We start from the raw sequence: 17,656 nt of genomic DNA on the forward strand, positions 1-17,656 counted from the left end.
CAGCTCTAGGAAGGGTTCTGGTCGTCCCAAACGTCTTCCATTTGAGGATTATGGAGGCCACTGTGCTCTTAGGAACCTTAAGTGCAGCAGAATTTTTTTTGTAACCTTGGCCAGATCTGTGCCTTGCCACAATTCTGTCTCTGAGCTCTTCAGGCAGTTCCTTTGACCTCATGATTCTCATTTGCTCTGACATGCACTGTGAGCTGTAAGGTCTTATATAGACAGGTGTGTGGCTTTCCTAATCAAGTCCAATCAGTATAATCAAACACAGCTGGACTCAAATGAAGGTGTAGAACCATCTCAAGGATGATCAGAAGAAATAGACAGCACCTGAGTTAAATATGAGTGTCACGGCAAAGGGTCTGAATAATTATGACCATGTGATATTTCAGTTTTTCTTTTTTAATAAATTTGCAAAAATTTCTACATTTCTGTTTTTTTCTGTCAAGATGGGGTGCTGAGTGTACATTACTGAGAAATAAAATGAACTTTTTTGATTTTTGGAAAATGGCTGCAATGAAACAAAGAGTGAAAAATTTAAAGGAGTCTGAATACTTTCCGTACCCACTGTATATGTCATTTCCATGTGTGACTTCCTGCACGGATTGTCCGCTCTGTGATGCTTGACGTGTCTTCCGTTAAAAATACACTGGCTGCATATTCTCTCCAGAGCAGAGAGAAACTTCTGGGACGCACTACAGGTCTTCTGTTGTGAGCACAAGCATTGACTAGAATGGCTGCGATCAGCTCCGGCAGCCGCAACGCAGATGGACGCAGTGAATCCAGGGTCATGTAAACTTGGTATAAATTACTTGGTAGCAGGTGGGCCCCATGATGAAGCCCCACTGTGCTGATAGTCTAGCTCCGCCCCCGGTTTAACTTTATGAGTTTTGTCACTCAAAGAAATGTTTATATCCTGTATCTCTACACAATATGAGCACTGTGTTCTACAATATGTAATATCACTCTCGGTGTTAAACCCAAGCCCTTTTCTCATGTTCTGTTACGGCTGCACAGATTTTTTTGCATAGTGTCCTCCACACTGGAGTCAGGTTGGTAAGGTGAGAATCACATCGCCACATCTGCTGTACTCTGACTATCACCAGGCAGTTTGTGACATGTGCGGAGACACCTGTCTTGGCACTGTGTGTGTACTGAAACTGGTGCACATCTGTGTTCACTGATGTCCTTGTGTGTGTGTGTGTGTGTATGTGTCTGTGTGTGTGTGTGTGTGTGTGTGTGAGAGAGAGAGTATACATTGAGGTGAGTTAATTTGAATGCCAGCCAACAAACATTTAATTCTCCCTGATGCTCCACCTTCACAGTCGATCTGTGAAAGCAGCAAACTCTGTATCATTAGCTGAATACATTTAGTATCCCCTTGTCAGCTTGCCAGCTAAAACACCTATTAATATTCAAATCCCGCCCTTCATGGAATCAGAGGAGCCAAAGACAGCATCATTTTTAGGGAAAATGCACTGCTGTCCAGATACTATCAGGGCACACAAAACAAACTGATTCAGGCACACACCTACATATACAGGCTAAACATGCACGCACACACACACACACACACACACACACACTTACTGTTACACCCAAAGAGATCTGTGAGTGTATGTTGAGATGATTAAAGGTGTGTGGGTGAGAAATCAAAATACAAAATAGGCTTATGTGTGGTGAAATTGAATTTTAATTGACAGTAAAGCTCAAGAGATTAATCTGATTTCTGATCTGATTTTACTTACGTGTCTCATTTTGGTGGGAGATACACTATCTTGCTCAATGGATATCTTGTTAAAGTCCCAAGATTGAATTTCCCTTGTGCCAGGGCAACTAAAATCCTGGAGTTGCAGATGGGTTGGAAAGGGACTGACTAGATCAGCCATTACATAGAAGAGTAGCCTTTTAGTGCATTTTACATATGAGATTATGCTTTTTTTAAGGTGGAGTTATTCAGCAGGGTGCGTCAGAGATGTAGCATTGGTCAGGTTGTCCTTCCCCATCTGCTCTGTAAAATGCGTTTTTTTCTGCATGCTGTGTAAATGGATTTAAGCTTTACTCGCCCTCCCACTCAGCAGCGCTCCCAACCACACACCTCCCTCCCTGCATGATGCTCCAATATTTCTCTCTCTGCTGGGCCTCCACCAGTCTATGTATGTGTGTGTGTGTGTGTGCGTGTGTTGATGTGTGCACAGCATGTGCTTGGTGTGTGTGTGGTTGTGTGTGGTTAGTGTTGCTTCACACGCCGTCCTGCACGACTAGCTCACATTTATATCCTGATTGTTGGTGATTTATTTAGCCCTCAGCCTGGGTGTGTAAGTGTCCACATGTGTGTCAAATTACTCACGTGCTCAGGCATGTTTGTGTGTGTGCATGTGCGTTGGTCATTTAGGGTGACCATAGATTTGCCAAGCTGCCCATATGCACCTTTTTAGTGTGTGTGTGTGTGTGTGTGTGTGTGTGAGAGAGAGAGAGAACAGGCATGTCTGCAGGCCTGTTACATGGGTTGTTGAGGTACTTTTTTTTACATATTTGTTACACACTCAGTGTGCGTGAGACCTTACTGTATGTCGTAATTTGTTGGGTGAGGTATTTGCTGGATTCAAACGTGTGTTCATTAATGTTGTTTACTGGAACGCTGTTGCACCAGGAGTATTGATCCAAACCAGGCTCTCTGTGTGCGTGTTTATAGCAGTGAGACTATTGATCTCTACCACTCCCTATAGTGTTTATTCCTACAGCAAGTCTGTCAAAAGCCAAGTGTAAGTAATCCCTCGTGCCCATTTCTGTTTTATTCCCCCTCTTAAACTATTTGTCTCAGTCAGATTCACACATTCTTTTAAAGGATTGTATTCACGTTTTCTTTAGTTTTGCGCTCTGGCTTTTATTTAAAATACTGTCAACATTGTTTGTCCTCTTTCATTTTGTTCATTCATTTCCTTTGATTTGTTTGTCGCAGCACAAAACCGAAAGTATGAGAGTGCATATATTTGGTTGGGTAGCTGTCTGTGTTTGTGTACTGCGAAACCAGCCAACAATTCTGACTTTGCAGAACATGAACATATTGTACCATCAAATTACGCTTGCTGCACTGTGACTAAATTCCACAGATAGATGTCTTTTTTTTCTCCTTTTACCATCGAGTGGAATCCTATTCACTGTGTGTAGTGGTTTGTGTTTGAAGCTACGGGGCTCGCTCAGTCTATCTCTCTAATTGCTTTTGACTTCGAGCTTTTCAAACACATTACCATTACAATGCAGACTCTGAATCCAAACTGTATTACATTAATTGTTTGTAGAGTTGCTGTGTGACAGATGAAAGTGCAAAAAACACGCACACACTTACACACAATCTTTAATGCTGCCTAATAGACACTCACAGCCCAGCTAGTGCTTTGACAACACTTTCATTTGTTTGAATGTTTAATGGTTTGTATCTTCCTTACATGATACTGAAGCTGTGTTTAAAACACTGCAGTGTGAGACACATGATGTCGATCTGTGTTCTCTCAGTTGGCAGAGTTGAAAAGATGTCTACTTTCATGCAGCCAGCCATATATGGCCGTCACCCTTCACGTGAGTGTTACACTGTGTTACGTTCAGAAGCAACTCCAAAGCTTCCATGCCCACATGTTGTATCTTCTGTATTTAACACTTAGGCCATCAACAGCTAACTTTGCCCTGCAGTGTGTCCAGATGCCCTGGAGTAACATACAGATGCCCAAGAAGAATCAAGCCTCCATTAAACTCCTGATAAGATAGCAAAGAAAAACAGAGCACTGCTGGTTTTACTGTATGGTAAATACTGACTTTCAATTTGTAATCCCTCACACTACCGGAAAAAGTAATGTTTCTGTTATGCCTTACTAAGTAATACATTACTGCCCAGCACTGCCAGAAATTGATAAAGATGGGATAAACAGTGAATTATGATATAAAAATTGTCAAATTGCTTATATTTCATTGGAGTTTATTTCATCAGGACCTTGTTAAGTGGTTAACTCAAATGTTGCACTTTGCATTGAATGTTTCTTTAAAGAGGAATTTGAACTCACTATTGATTTGTCACAGACTGATGGGTATGTGGCACGTGTGGTTGTTAAAATGGTAAACTGCTGTAAAAACAAATCTTAAATCTCTCACATTATCCATCTTTGGTATCATGTTAGTGAAAGCGGCCAACTCATTCTACCTGTTAATACACACAGTGCTCATTTCACTGTAATGTATACAGTGCAGTTTAAGACAAACTATAAAAGTGTATCAGTCCTAAACACTAGCTGACTGTATGGATGTGTCACTGAGGTCCAGGTAACCTGTCATTGAGAGTCCTGTTTGGTGCCTATCTCAGTAGGCAGAGAATGAAACTAAACCAGCAGGGGTGGAGATTTTTTATTTTCCGCTGGCCAACCATAGTAAAATGTACGCACTCGTGATGAATATTAGGATAGTCGAATGGATTCCACAGGATTGGAGGGGAGAGGAGCAGTGGGAAGGGGCAACGGTTGAGAAGAGAGGTGAGATAGTAATAATAAGATTGGATAAGAGAAGGGAGGGGAGAGATGGAGGGCAGCGTTATAAGGGAGGAAAGAGGTTGTTCAGGGTTGGGCAGTGAAGCAGAGAAGCTGTTGCACACTGAGGCTGAAGTGTGTGTGTGTGTGTGTGTGTGTGGGTATGGGTCTGTCTGAGATGATGAGTTTTCAACCCTAGACCTCAAGGAGCCGAGCGTCCTCTCGTCGCCTCAAAGTCACTTTCACTCCTCTTTCCCTCCTGTCTACCCGTCTCCCCATCAGCCCAGTGTCACTTGCTTTCCTCCACCCCTCTTTCACACACTCTCCCTCCCTCTCGTCAGGGGGTCCAGTCAGCTCTGGCATTAAGATTCACACTACAACTCCCACCCATCGAACAGAGGAGTATGACGAGGCGAGACATGACTCTTCTCTTTTCTCGGTCCTTCCTCGTCACCATGCCTCTGTGCTCTCAGAGCCATCCCCCCATGTATGTTTGTTTTATTACACTCTGTGGCGCTCTTCATGTGCTAAGAGTATGTTCATACATTGGTTTGTGTGTGTTCATGTGATCAAACACACACATGTGATGTCTCTACTTTCCTCTTTTCTGTGCCGGCCTTGGGATTGCACCTCATTTCTAAATTTATCCTCAAACTGTGCCACCTCTCCTGTGAGCTGCTGCTGGGATCCTGTAGTGGGGGGGAGGGAAGGCAGAGGGGTGAAGAGGGCTGTAGAGATTGGTGAGAAGAGGGGGGAGAGGCGGAAGGGTGTGTGTGTGTGTGTGTGTGTTGGGGGGGTGATAATCAGGGAGGAGGGAGGAGACGAGCGGTGAATGAGGGAGGGAGTGTGTGGTGTATGTATGTGGGACACAGCAGCTCACATCCATTTTTCTGCTTTCTTCCACTTTTTCTTATCTCTTCTGCCATCACCCCATCTCTATCCCCAGGCTGCTGGATTTATTTTTTGGGGGGGGGATTAGCATTGTGAATGTGTGTGTGTTTGTGTGCATATATCTTGTGTGTAAGTAGCATTTCACTCAACCTACCACTTACATGGACCCTGTTTTGCATATTTGCATGGAAATATACATGTTGTACTGAACACAAGTGTTTTTTTTGCTGTGTTTACAGCTGTATCTTGGTATGTGTGTGTGTGTGTGTGTGTTGGAGGTCCCTGTAACTATACAGGGATACACTTAGGTTTACACCTGGACAGGTGTGTGTGTGTGTGTGTGTTTGGAGGCTGATAAAGATACAGCCCTATGTATCCACTTGTGGATACCTGTGAATGGAAAATCAATATCCTCAGCAGGATTAATTACTGGGCAAACAGCATGTGCAAGTACTAGTGTCTACATACCACTGGTGTGGTATGTGTGGCATGACATTTGCTCACCTAGTAGGATAATTTACAGTGCTGCAGGGTGATAATCTGCCTGGTAACATTTCACATCTTCATTGATGTTAAACAAAACCTGATATGTTGAGGGAATATGTGGCTCTGTATTTGTCAAGATGTGTGTTTGCGTGTGTGTGCATTTTGTACAATAGCTGCCATGTGTGGTTAATCTCTCTCGGACAATAGCCTCCCTTAGGTGCCAGCTCTCAGGCCCAGTGCTTGGAGCGAAGCCGGGGGACCGGGGTTGGAAGTCACCCAGCCAGGACTCAAGGGACTAGGCTTGGACCGCCTGCAACTCCCCGTGTGGGGTTGATTGAGGGTGCTGCAAGGACACTACTGCTCTGCATGGAGGATACCAAGAGAGGAGACAGGAGGTTAGAAGAGGGGAGTGGAGAACAGAGAGAGATATGTATGTATGGGTATTTTTAATCAATAAGCGTCAGCAACGCTTCTGACTCAAGTTCCCGAAAACCTTAAAACAAAAGAAAGAAAACATCAAGAGAAGAAATTCAGAGTTTCCATGTTCATGGATGGCTGAGGTTGTAATTAGAGCCCCAGAGGTTATGATGATGATGGTGCACACTTTGGTTAGGGTAGACGTCTCATTGACTTTGCAATTTTGCCATTATGTTAGATGACGTTTGCTACTTAATTAGTAAGTACCTTAATAGCACAATAGTGGGTAATAGTTTGAATTTAGAATTTATTCACATGAAGAAAATAACAGTTTGAATAAGTTAGGTTGTCACTAATTTGTAGTTGTAGTTGGCCTATCTGATTTAGGAGGACATGGGCGTCTGCTATGACTATAGACAGTACATGTACTATTGGTTATAGTAATTTACTACAAGGTATACTGTAATTATACTCACCATGGCCGTGCAAAGGTGTGAAATTTTAAATGGCAACAAAACCTAATTTGTAAATGTATTCACCCAGTTTCAAATGGGCTTAATTGCCCCAATTAAGCAACCCTCTTGACACCAAGTGTAAAGATACAGATGGTACAGTTTCAGAGGGGTTTCTTTTCTCTAATTTCCCCACTGACACAGTAATCTTAGAAAGAAAGAACACATTCAAAGTTCACCATCTGTATCTTTACGCACAGCAGTGAGAGGTTGATAATTTATATTTTCTTTGAAACCTCAGAGACTGTACTAAACCCCATCTAAAATGATTCGTGTTCCCTGCATGTTGCATGAATATCATGGAAGTGAATCTATGCCAACTCTCAAATTCCAATACGCATCTCTTTTCAAGCAAGAAAGACAGATTTAGAATTATTTTATCATGAAAATAGTGTCGTCATCCTCTTACAGCGCTTGGGAATGTGATCGCTCAGTGCGGCTTGAGCTATACTCACGGTTTGTTGTCAAGCACTTGGATATATGAATACAGCATGCTTAGGCTTCAGCTTATGTCATGCTGAAGCTTGTTCTGTAGCAGGGTAACTAACTGTAGCGTCCGTGTTTACCTGCAGTATTGGCTTTTTTTATAGCATCAGCCAGTGCATCAACTCCGGGGCATTAGTTTAATTAAATGGATAAGATGAGAGACACGCTCATTTTATCCAGGTGGTCTGATGGAATGTCCTGAGCTGATTAACACGCTTGGCAGTGGTTTTGGTCAAGGCAAAAATAATTGATTAGTATAAATATGGACAGACCTCACTCTGACACACATGGAGTCACCAGCTGATACAGTATTTATATAAATACAGGGACAACGTCACAGCTCTTCCTTGGCAGTTGGTTTTGATGTGCAGATATGACCAACTTTATCAATCACTATCTATTTGTTTGATTTTTTGATCATTCTTTGCTGCTGTTCCTTAGTTGTCTTGTTGTTAAAGCCTTTACACACCCATAGTGTTTGCACTTACAGTATGTTGCCTGATGAGGCCTCTTCTCAGGACTGTCTGGGAATGTACATAGAGCTCTCGAGTGACATCTCCCTCACTCTTCTGTTGGTTTTGCTACATCTGGGTTGGGCAATTTACACTGTTATCCCTTTTAAATAAAGATGCAGACCAGATTTCGTCAGGTTAAATTTACTGGCATGGTGTGGCAAAAGCAAGCAGGACAGGAAACAGTGTAGGTAGGGTTGTAAACATACACTGCAGGAGCTAGCTGACTAATGATAGCATTTTACAAAGATGTAAATTATGCAACTTTTTATCAAACACGTTACTGTCATTAACCCGCTGTATGTCACTGTCCTTGCACGTAGTTCTACTCTTCTCTGCTGCTTGAATTTTTTGCCTTGAAGTTATATAAATGAGACAGGAATATGAACAATAAATATTTCCTGAGTGCAAGTTCAGTCCCAACCCCCCTCAAACTGGTTTGATATTGGAGAGCCTCGCAACTGTGCATGTCAAAGTTTAATCAGATTAAACTTAAGTGCTGGAGCTAAAAAGGCTGCTGAAATTGAATATGTCCATAGATTTGAGTGACATTACCCAATTCCCAGCTTAGAGGTCTAATCAACCCGAGTAACTGAAAACACCTGGGCCTCTAATGTAGCGCCATGGAATTCGTTTGTTTCAGTTTATTTTCATCATTCACTGTGTATTTTATAATAAAAGGTCAGTAGTAAAATTTCCACAATGTACCATCTGTAGCATCTGCTCTATAAACAAACACCAGACTTCACAGCTATGCCAGATAAGCTACTGAATTACCCATAATTCATTTTTACTTGATGTCAGTTGATGTAGTCTGATTAACAAATGCTATGAACACTGAGGACACATCGCCCCCTAAAGCACCTTTAAGGGGGACAAATTAAAAATGTCAGACGCTCCCAATTAAAATTGGAAATGTATTTATAAACAATGTTTATTCTGCTAAACAGCACACAGTGCTTTGTAGACCACAGACAAAAGTCCCCAGACAGATAGATGAAAATAAACAACAGTTACATAGTGTAACTTTTTATTGTTCAAAAAAAAAAAACATCTACAAAACAGGGAATTGCATTATTGTGGATTTTAGTTAGTGGCTGCTGTGAGTGGAGTGTTGTGGCCTTGTAGATGATCTAAATTTGCATCGCTGCAAAGACATGACTTCAGTTAAATTTGATCAAGACAAACATTTCCCTTCACCTCGACTGACTGATTGGTGATGAAACGGGAGAGTTTCTGGGTCGTCCTGGTCCTTTGATAACACCAACCAAACAGCATGAATGAAGCATCTGAGACTCACTCTAATTATTTTGACTGAGACCAGATCTCACCAGCAGCCTGTGTGCAGAGTTAATGTGTGTGTGTGCGTTGGTGTGACCTGTATGTTTATAAAATGTATGTATGTTTAGACATACTTAGTGCATCTATTCACCTGTTTTGTATTTGGCAAATATACACACACATTCACCTTTTTCCAGACACACAAAGACACACAGACACGCACTGCAGAGAGAGGATCCATGTGAGAAATGTGTTTTCAATAAGACCAGGAGCTTAGTGTATTCTGTGTTAAGAAGAGAGCAAAATGAGCAGTTTTTTCTCCAAGGAAATATCTAGAAAGAGATTGGACAGCTACAGCAGTATTGCAGATAGTACATGGTAAATGAGCATAGACTATGGTAGTCAACAGGGAGACAACTCTCTCTCTCTCTCTCTTGCTTCCATGCTTTTTTCCCCAGCTCTCATTTATTCCATCTTTCAATATGCATTTTACCATTGCTCTTTCCCTGATGCTCACGGCTGTTACAACATATCCATCTTGTCATTTTTTCCTCTTTAGAGGTGCACGAGATGGAGAGTGAGCTAGACAGAGAGAAGGAGATACAGTATCCCTGTGTATTTAGCTGTGTGAGCATGTGTGAGTGGATCTGTGTGTGTTTGTGACTGCTACAGTTATGCATGCCTGCCCTCGGGCCCGGCATAAATCATCATTAGAGATGGCAGGTCTGTGCGTATGTGCATGCGTGTTATGTGTGTACTCGAGAGTATGTGTATACTCAGGCAGACGACTGTAGCTTTCAATGCTCAACAGGCTGCCTTATTGTTACAGCTCCAACCGTTTCCAAGGTTTCCGAGACATGGGAGTTCTGTAAAACACACACACACACACACACACACACACACACACACACACACACACATACACACACACACACACACACACACACACACACACACACACACACACACACACACACACACACACACACACACACACACACACACACACACACACACACACACACACACACAGTGCTCTCTCTGAGAATGGGTGACCTTGTACAGTGATGAGAGACCAGTTGATAAACTCTGCTGTGAGAGTGTTTACTCCGCCTCCATAAAATGGCTCACACAAGGCTAGCAGGCAAGTCGCTGTGCAGAGGTGGCCCAGTGGTTTACACACAAAAATATGGCCTCTGCAGAGCAGCCATTTTACCATCTGACAGCACAACAGACAGGAGCTGCATCAATTCACACTGACTGGGTCAGGCCATAACTATATTTTCCACGGTATTCATGGCAGATATTATTTATTTGAAGTTGTCTTTGATAGCACTTTGTTTCATTTCTACTTTGACACTTTGTTACACTTTTTGGGCCATGAAAACTCAGCACTGTTGGAATCCACTGTAACTGTTGTAAATTTCCACGTAGAACCTTCAACAAGCTAATAAAAACTTTGTCATTTGATTACTCATCAAGCCTACAAAATGTCAATATCACGGTTAATCAGGAGCTGAAAATACCATCTTCTGATAGTTTGTTCTGTACAAAGTGTATCGGATGCCTGCAGCTGTTTTTCATGTTGCTTTCTGTGGAAATTTTGTTATAACGTTGCTACAGTGCAGTTGTTAAAGTTGAATGGAAGCCCATTCTGCTCCACATCAGGGTGTGTGTGTGTGTGTGTTTTTGCTTTGTGTGTGTGTACACGTTGCTGCGGCATGTAAATTGACTTGATAGACATGCCGTGAAGGTAACGACATAGCTATGTGTGAAAAAGACACGGTCAAACTACAGAAATTATTTTGCTCTGCGCCCAGCAGGTAGTTTGCTCGGACCGTAAACCTGCTGTTAGCGGCTCGCTGTGCAGTGAGGTGAGATACACAGACACGCTTACTTTGCTATGTGGCACCAAATGACTTCATTGATCAAAAATGCGATAATACCGCAACAAATTACTGCGGGGGAAATTACTTCACTGCGACAGCCCTAGCATGAACAACTGACTGTTTGGCACGTTTACTTCATGAATGAATGAAATTAATATATTCAAATCAAATTGACAAAATAATAAGTATTCAAACATGACATGGATTGGTGTTGATGAATGTCTTCACTTGGAGTTGCCTTTTCAGTACAGTGCCTGATTTTGAATGGAGTATACATTTTTACTCCTGTTTAATGCCCTGTTTCATTTTTAATGTATGGCTGAGTTCCTTTAGAAGTAGACACATTTGGGCACTTCTAGGTAAAGGATCAAATCCAGAAATAAAAAGCTCAATGAGATCCACAGAAGCATCCCGAAAACGGAACACACATGATGGTGAAGTGAACCAGAGGCATCACTTCTTGTCGTTGGGGTGTCAGGTAAAAAAGAAAATAGATTGGTTCTCCTCTCCTAAACACCCTACTCTCCATTTTTGTTTCTGTGAATTGATCTTAAGAAGAGGCCAAAAATTGTTCACTCACCCACACACTCACACAGTGATAGATGAGCTTGGTGATGCAGTGGAGGAGGACATATGTTTAAGAGTTGGCTGGGGATTATTAATGATAATTTCCAGCTGCCCTCTAGTTACTGCAATCAGATGCATTCATCAGGAAGCTCGGGGAGGGGGCAGTCTCTGTCTCTCTCCTCTCCAACCCTTTTTTCTTTTCATCTGATACTGGATCTCTCTGTCTGATTTGTATGTCAGTCAGTGTCAGATGCTCCCTGCTACGCCTCTCAGCTTTCTGGCTCAGTATTAATATGCGTTTTGTTATCTGTTTGGATATTTCTCAGCATTCAAAACACTTTGACAATCCCTCTGCTTCTGGCTTCATTCACCTGGCAGGCCTCCAGTACTTTGACTGTGGTGTGTGTATGTGTGTTCATGTGTGTGCTTCTGTGCCTTTGCCAGTCCCTGTGTTAGGGGAGTTATCACAACTGACAGTTTATTTTTCCTTCCTTTCATTTGCATCGCATCATTCATTTTGTGTGTGTGTGTGTGTGTGTGTGTGTGTGTGTGTGTGTGTGTGTGTGAGTGTGTTAAAGGAGGCGGTAAAGACTCCTCCAGCAGTTCAATCCACAGATCCACTATCCTCTGCCTACCTCCTGACCAGCTGGGGTGTGTTTCTGTGTGTGTGTATTGGACGCCAGGCAAAGGAAAATCAATGGTATTAATTTGCGGAGGCAGTGGTGTGAGCTGAGGCAATCTGCTGCACACTGGGAGCCACGCTTTGCTCTGATTTTAACACACACACACACACACACACACACACACACACACACACACACACACCTCCTCTCCTATTCCATCTCCCCAAATTGCACCTTCCCTCCTCTTTTCTCCTCTTTGGTTTGCATTCAGAGACAATATCAGTTTACAGTTTATGAGGCACACTGGAATGTCACGCTTCACTCGCTCCCTGCCTCTCTTGCAGGCACACACACACTCCCTCCCTAGCTCGCTTGCTTGCTCTCTTTATCGTGGTCCAGGTAATTAAAAGGCAGGCTGCTCCATGGTGGCAGGAGGGAGGAGAGGACTGCAGGGAAGGGCAGAGTGGAGTCACCACCACACACAACCTCCGCCAGCGCGCGCACACACACACACACACACACACACACACTATACACTAGGGGAATGATGAGATGTCGAGCCAAGAGATCTCGCGATATTAAAACGTCGAGGGGTCTCACGATGTCAGCATGACTGAGTGTGAGGGTGAAATTAGCATAGAAGATGCCCCCACCTTTAAAACGATTGGCAGCGTTTTGGGTACCTATTGGAAGCAATAAACGGTGACAGAGTGACAGACAAGACATGTCTGTGAAGATTCTCAGTCATCCAGGTCATAGTTATCCAAAGAACATTAAAATCAAGGGCAACTGGACTTGGTTGAAGATGACATGAACAATATGTAAGCAACATTTCAAAATGCATCTGCATTGTTTTGCATATTGTGACTATTGTTCTTGTGAGCTAAATATATCGTCAGACCGCTACTATACACCTTCTGTCGTACTATACAACATGAACCACACAATTAGATGAAAGAAGGTAATGTGCATTTGCAGCAATGGTAGTGACAGATTAGTCTGCACTTACTGTTCTGCAATTAGCAAGACCCTCATTTTCTTTCAAAATTACAGTTAATAAATTATGGCTCATAACAGTTTTATTCTAGGGTTCTTTATGTCAATTAATAAACTTGAGTAGATGCACCAGCATACCATGCCTAACGCGAGAATGACTCCAACTTGACTCGAATCACTTCCTGTGACAAGTGACACACACTCTAGCATTATACACACACCGAATGAAAAGTACAGCTGCAGGATACACATGTGTTTGTAGATCCATACCTCATAATTCTTTTTCTTTTTTTACGCATGCTTAATATACAACCACTCTTAATGGGAGTACGAGTAAACTAATTTGTTGTTGTGTCTTAAGGGAATTAATTAACACTAAACCTTGCAGCAGTACCAGCTCTTTACAGGCTGGGACATATACTGAAGTTGGTGATGCCAAAAGACAGGATGCAGGCCGGCTGAGTCAGATGATTCACCTGCAATGTTGCTTAACTCAAACTGGGTGGTGGGGGTTAGACCCGGTATCCTCTGGTGTTTCATCAGCTGTGCACTAACAACTCACAGCTTGATGTTTGTTTCGCTTAATTTAGGTCTATACAAAAGGAGTTTCTTGCCTACCCCACAGCAAGACAGCTTTCTTGCACTGGTGTTTTTCTTCCTCCTTCGACCCCAGTGGCTGCCTCTGAGAGGCTCCTATTACATATGGCCCACCTTCTTGATGCTGCAGCCTAGCAAAGTTTATTTGCTTAGTGTGGCCAAAAGCAGGGGTGATAGGAAGTGGTGTGGATAAGGTTGCAAACATAAACTGCTGGAGCTAGCGGGGCTAAGAACAGCATTCTATAAAGCGCTTTCTCAAACATGTTATTCATTTTTGTCTCTGTCTAGTTGCACTCACTGCAGCCAAGCAGCTTCCCTCTACTGCTGTTTGTTTTACTTTACTGCAGTTATAAAACATTTTCAGATTGAGAGGTCAGTCCCACCTCCTCTTTCACACTAGCTCGACATCGGAGAGCTTCACATTTTTGCAATTAAATCTGAAAGCGAAAAAAGGCAGGTCAATTCGTGACCAGAAGCGACTGTGTCTCACCCCACTCCTCATGGAATTGAGTAGCAAGCGAAGTTCAGTCCGACTGCACCGTAAGAGGCCACCAAGGTACAGTGGTGCGGATAGGCTGTGGTAAGGCACGGTGGTGCTCTGTCTAGGATCACTCAAGTCCTCTTGGAAGCATGACTGTCTGTACAGAATAAAATGGCAATCCATCCGATAATTGTCAAGATATTTCATTCTGGACCAAAATGGTATATTACGTTTGAAAAGAAAACCAATAAGTCAATAATATACTAACAAATATGGCATTAAAAACCTATTTTGTCATAATGGATGATGCATACGAGTGTACAAACATCTTTGAGTAGATATTTACTAACCCTAAACATATTACTTTAGTCTACATTGCTTGCGTTTTCACCCATATGTCATCCTGATAAAGGATGGACCACATGTCCATGCAAGTTATATCATGCTAATGAAGATAAAAAAAAAAAAAGTATTTAGCCTGTTAAAGTTCAGACTGTTTCTTGTCCTGTCTACATGTCAGGAGGTATTACAGTCTGCATTAAACGTCTCTCTCTTAGCTAAAATACAGACAGCCACCTGCCACGAACTCCAAACTGAGGCAATTATGATGTTTTATGAGTTATTAAAACCAACATCATACACACATTTTCAGTGTGACAACTAAACCTGTATTTGATGAACTCTGGGGGACATTTTTCACAATTTTTATGATGTTTGGTGATCTCAGTGATGGTTCAGATGAATATGTCTATCATTTAATGTAGAAGTACACATTAGGACAGCGCTGTGCCTACATTACTCACAGCTATTTATTATGGCAATTAGGATGCATTTTCAGCTTAGTGGTGGATGTTTGGGACATTTACAAACTAAATGAGCTGCCAATCTCCATTATAGCATCTGCATTTATCCTGGGATTTCATTCACGTACATGAGCTGTGATAAAACCCCCTTTGTCACAGTTAGGAGATTAAACTCACGCACATACATACAGTTATGAGATTTAAATACACACACGAAACAGCCACACTGCTCTCCCTCTTTCTTTCTCCATGTGTCCAGCATCTCACCAGACATGACTAATCCACTGTAGAGTGTCTTAATCCAATCAGACCTGTTGTCTGCTGAACCGAGACACAGAGGGCCACTGCTCTGATGTTATTAAACATGTACACACACATTTTCACACAACACATATCCTTGCATTGGTGTATGTTATATATAAAAACATAAAGCTGTTTTATTGTGACTTGGATCTTGTACTATCATCTTTCCATCAAATGCAAAAATGCCACACAAACACAGTTGAAATAAATTGGAATAATGGTGCATTTTATCCCATAAGGATTGGCAGTAACTGACTCTTGTAATTTATTGACTTTCCACTGTGTTATTTCTTTATATATTCATTCTTACCAGCCAAACCCAATTACAGTTTTTTTTTCAATTGCTAACCTGCATTAGTGAAAACTGAACTCTTCACACAGTCAGCGAAGTGTATGTGGCCCAAACTGTGAATTTTTCATTGCTTTCACACAAAATGCATTCAATGACTACTTTCTCCAAAATCCATGAACACTTTTCTCACGACTACTTCACCACCTGCAAAACACTATATATCAGCATCTGAAAAAATGTGCTGCAAACACACTATATCCAAAACTGTTCAAAACACGTTCAAAACAGAATGAATGCAAATGTCCTGCATTTTTACAGTAATCAGAAATATATAGAACTGCAGAATAGCAGAACGTTTACGAACATTTACGTCTATGTGTGTGTAGAAATGTGTGTAGTGTTTTGAATGTAGTTTTACTGTAAAACTGTGTAGTTTTAAAACTGCAAGCTGAGTGTAAAGCAGGAAATGTGCTTGAATTTTAGAAGAATTGGTTCAAGGGGTTGGTGCACCAATTACAGGTTTTGGTCAGAGTGTCTCAGGTTTCAGTTTTACTGTGAAAACAACTGAGAAAAACTGTATTTAAGCACTGAAATTTCAGGAACTTTTTTTCACAATTACTGAATGCAATGACAGAAAAAATGTGTTATTCTTATAGTTGTTCTTAGTCGCTTTGGTACATTTCTAGAATGATCCTTAACATTTGCAAAACTATTTGTATTTGTAAACTATATACATAATCATTTGCATAAATGTGTCAAAGCATTTGCAATTTCTCAAAAGACTGAGAAATTGCTATGTGCACAAGTGACTAGATGATGTGGAGATTGAACAAGTATAATTTCAATTTTGATCTGAGAAATGTACCAATGTGACTGAGAACAACTGTATTCTATATGAAATACTGATTTATATGAAAAAATCTGTCACATTTCAAAGATAAAATTTCATTATATTTACGTAATTCTTCCTGTTGTTAGTGTTTTGTAGGTCAGTGTGTTACGAGTGAGCAGGGGCGTAGGAGCAACTTTGAACCTGGGGGGGCGCTGAAATGCTAGGGGGGTTCGGGGGCATGCTCCTCCGTTTATTTTTATTTTTTAAAATAAAGCACTGCTCATTTCTAATGACTTTTGAAAACAGAATGTACTTATTAGTGTGGCTGAAAAAGGATCTTTGTGACAGAAGATGGAGAAAAACTTGGAGAGGGAGAGGGTCAGAGAGAGGGAGAATAATATAACTAGAACAAAACCGACCATATACCATGAAAACCATGGAACAGCTGCTAGTTAATTAACTAGCCACAGTACAAATGTATTTAGTTATCCTAATGTTACACATGTGAGCGGTCTGTGATATTAACTGTGTCTCACTTGGACCTGACTCTCCCTGCAACGCGTTTGTGAACACAGAACTGTCTTGAATGCAAACTCTGATGACATGCCAATGGTCTAACAAAGTATTTTTACTTGTGAGTTTTAGAATTTACTACGTCTAGTAGCTATCCATACAACTTACAAGCTCGTCCTCCTCCGTTTGTTCTACTCCCGCTCCTATGACCTCTGTCCTCTTCGTCTTAAAATACTGCAGGATGCTCGTCTCTGTGTGAACACTGACTACTTTTCAATTGTTTATGGACACGTAGCAGAGACACATACACACTTCAGGACACAAGTTTTTTAAAAAGTGGCCCAGGAATTTGTCCTTGGTCAGCCCACTCTCCAGATAAAGCATTTGTCGGAGCCTCTGGGTCTTTAGAGAAATTTATTCCTGCATTCTTGAGAATTTTAATCAAGTAGAGTACATAACTAAATGAGCCTTTAAAATACATTTTCAAAACTAGAAACACCTCTCTAACTTTCCTAAAGTAAAGTAATCACCTCAGCTGAGCCCTTGAGTAGATAACTAAATAAGTCATATCATCATCAATCTGACCATAAACTGGTTTGCTTTGGACTGTGCTGGCTTTGACTCTGTTCTGCTCTTGCACTCATCTCTGCTGTCTCTCTCA

This window comes from Micropterus dolomieu, linkage group LG05 (genome assembly GCF_021292245.1).
Source record: "Micropterus dolomieu isolate WLL.071019.BEF.003 ecotype Adirondacks linkage group LG05, ASM2129224v1, whole genome shotgun sequence".
Taxonomy (NCBI): domain Eukaryota; kingdom Metazoa; phylum Chordata; class Actinopteri; order Centrarchiformes; family Centrarchidae; genus Micropterus; species Micropterus dolomieu.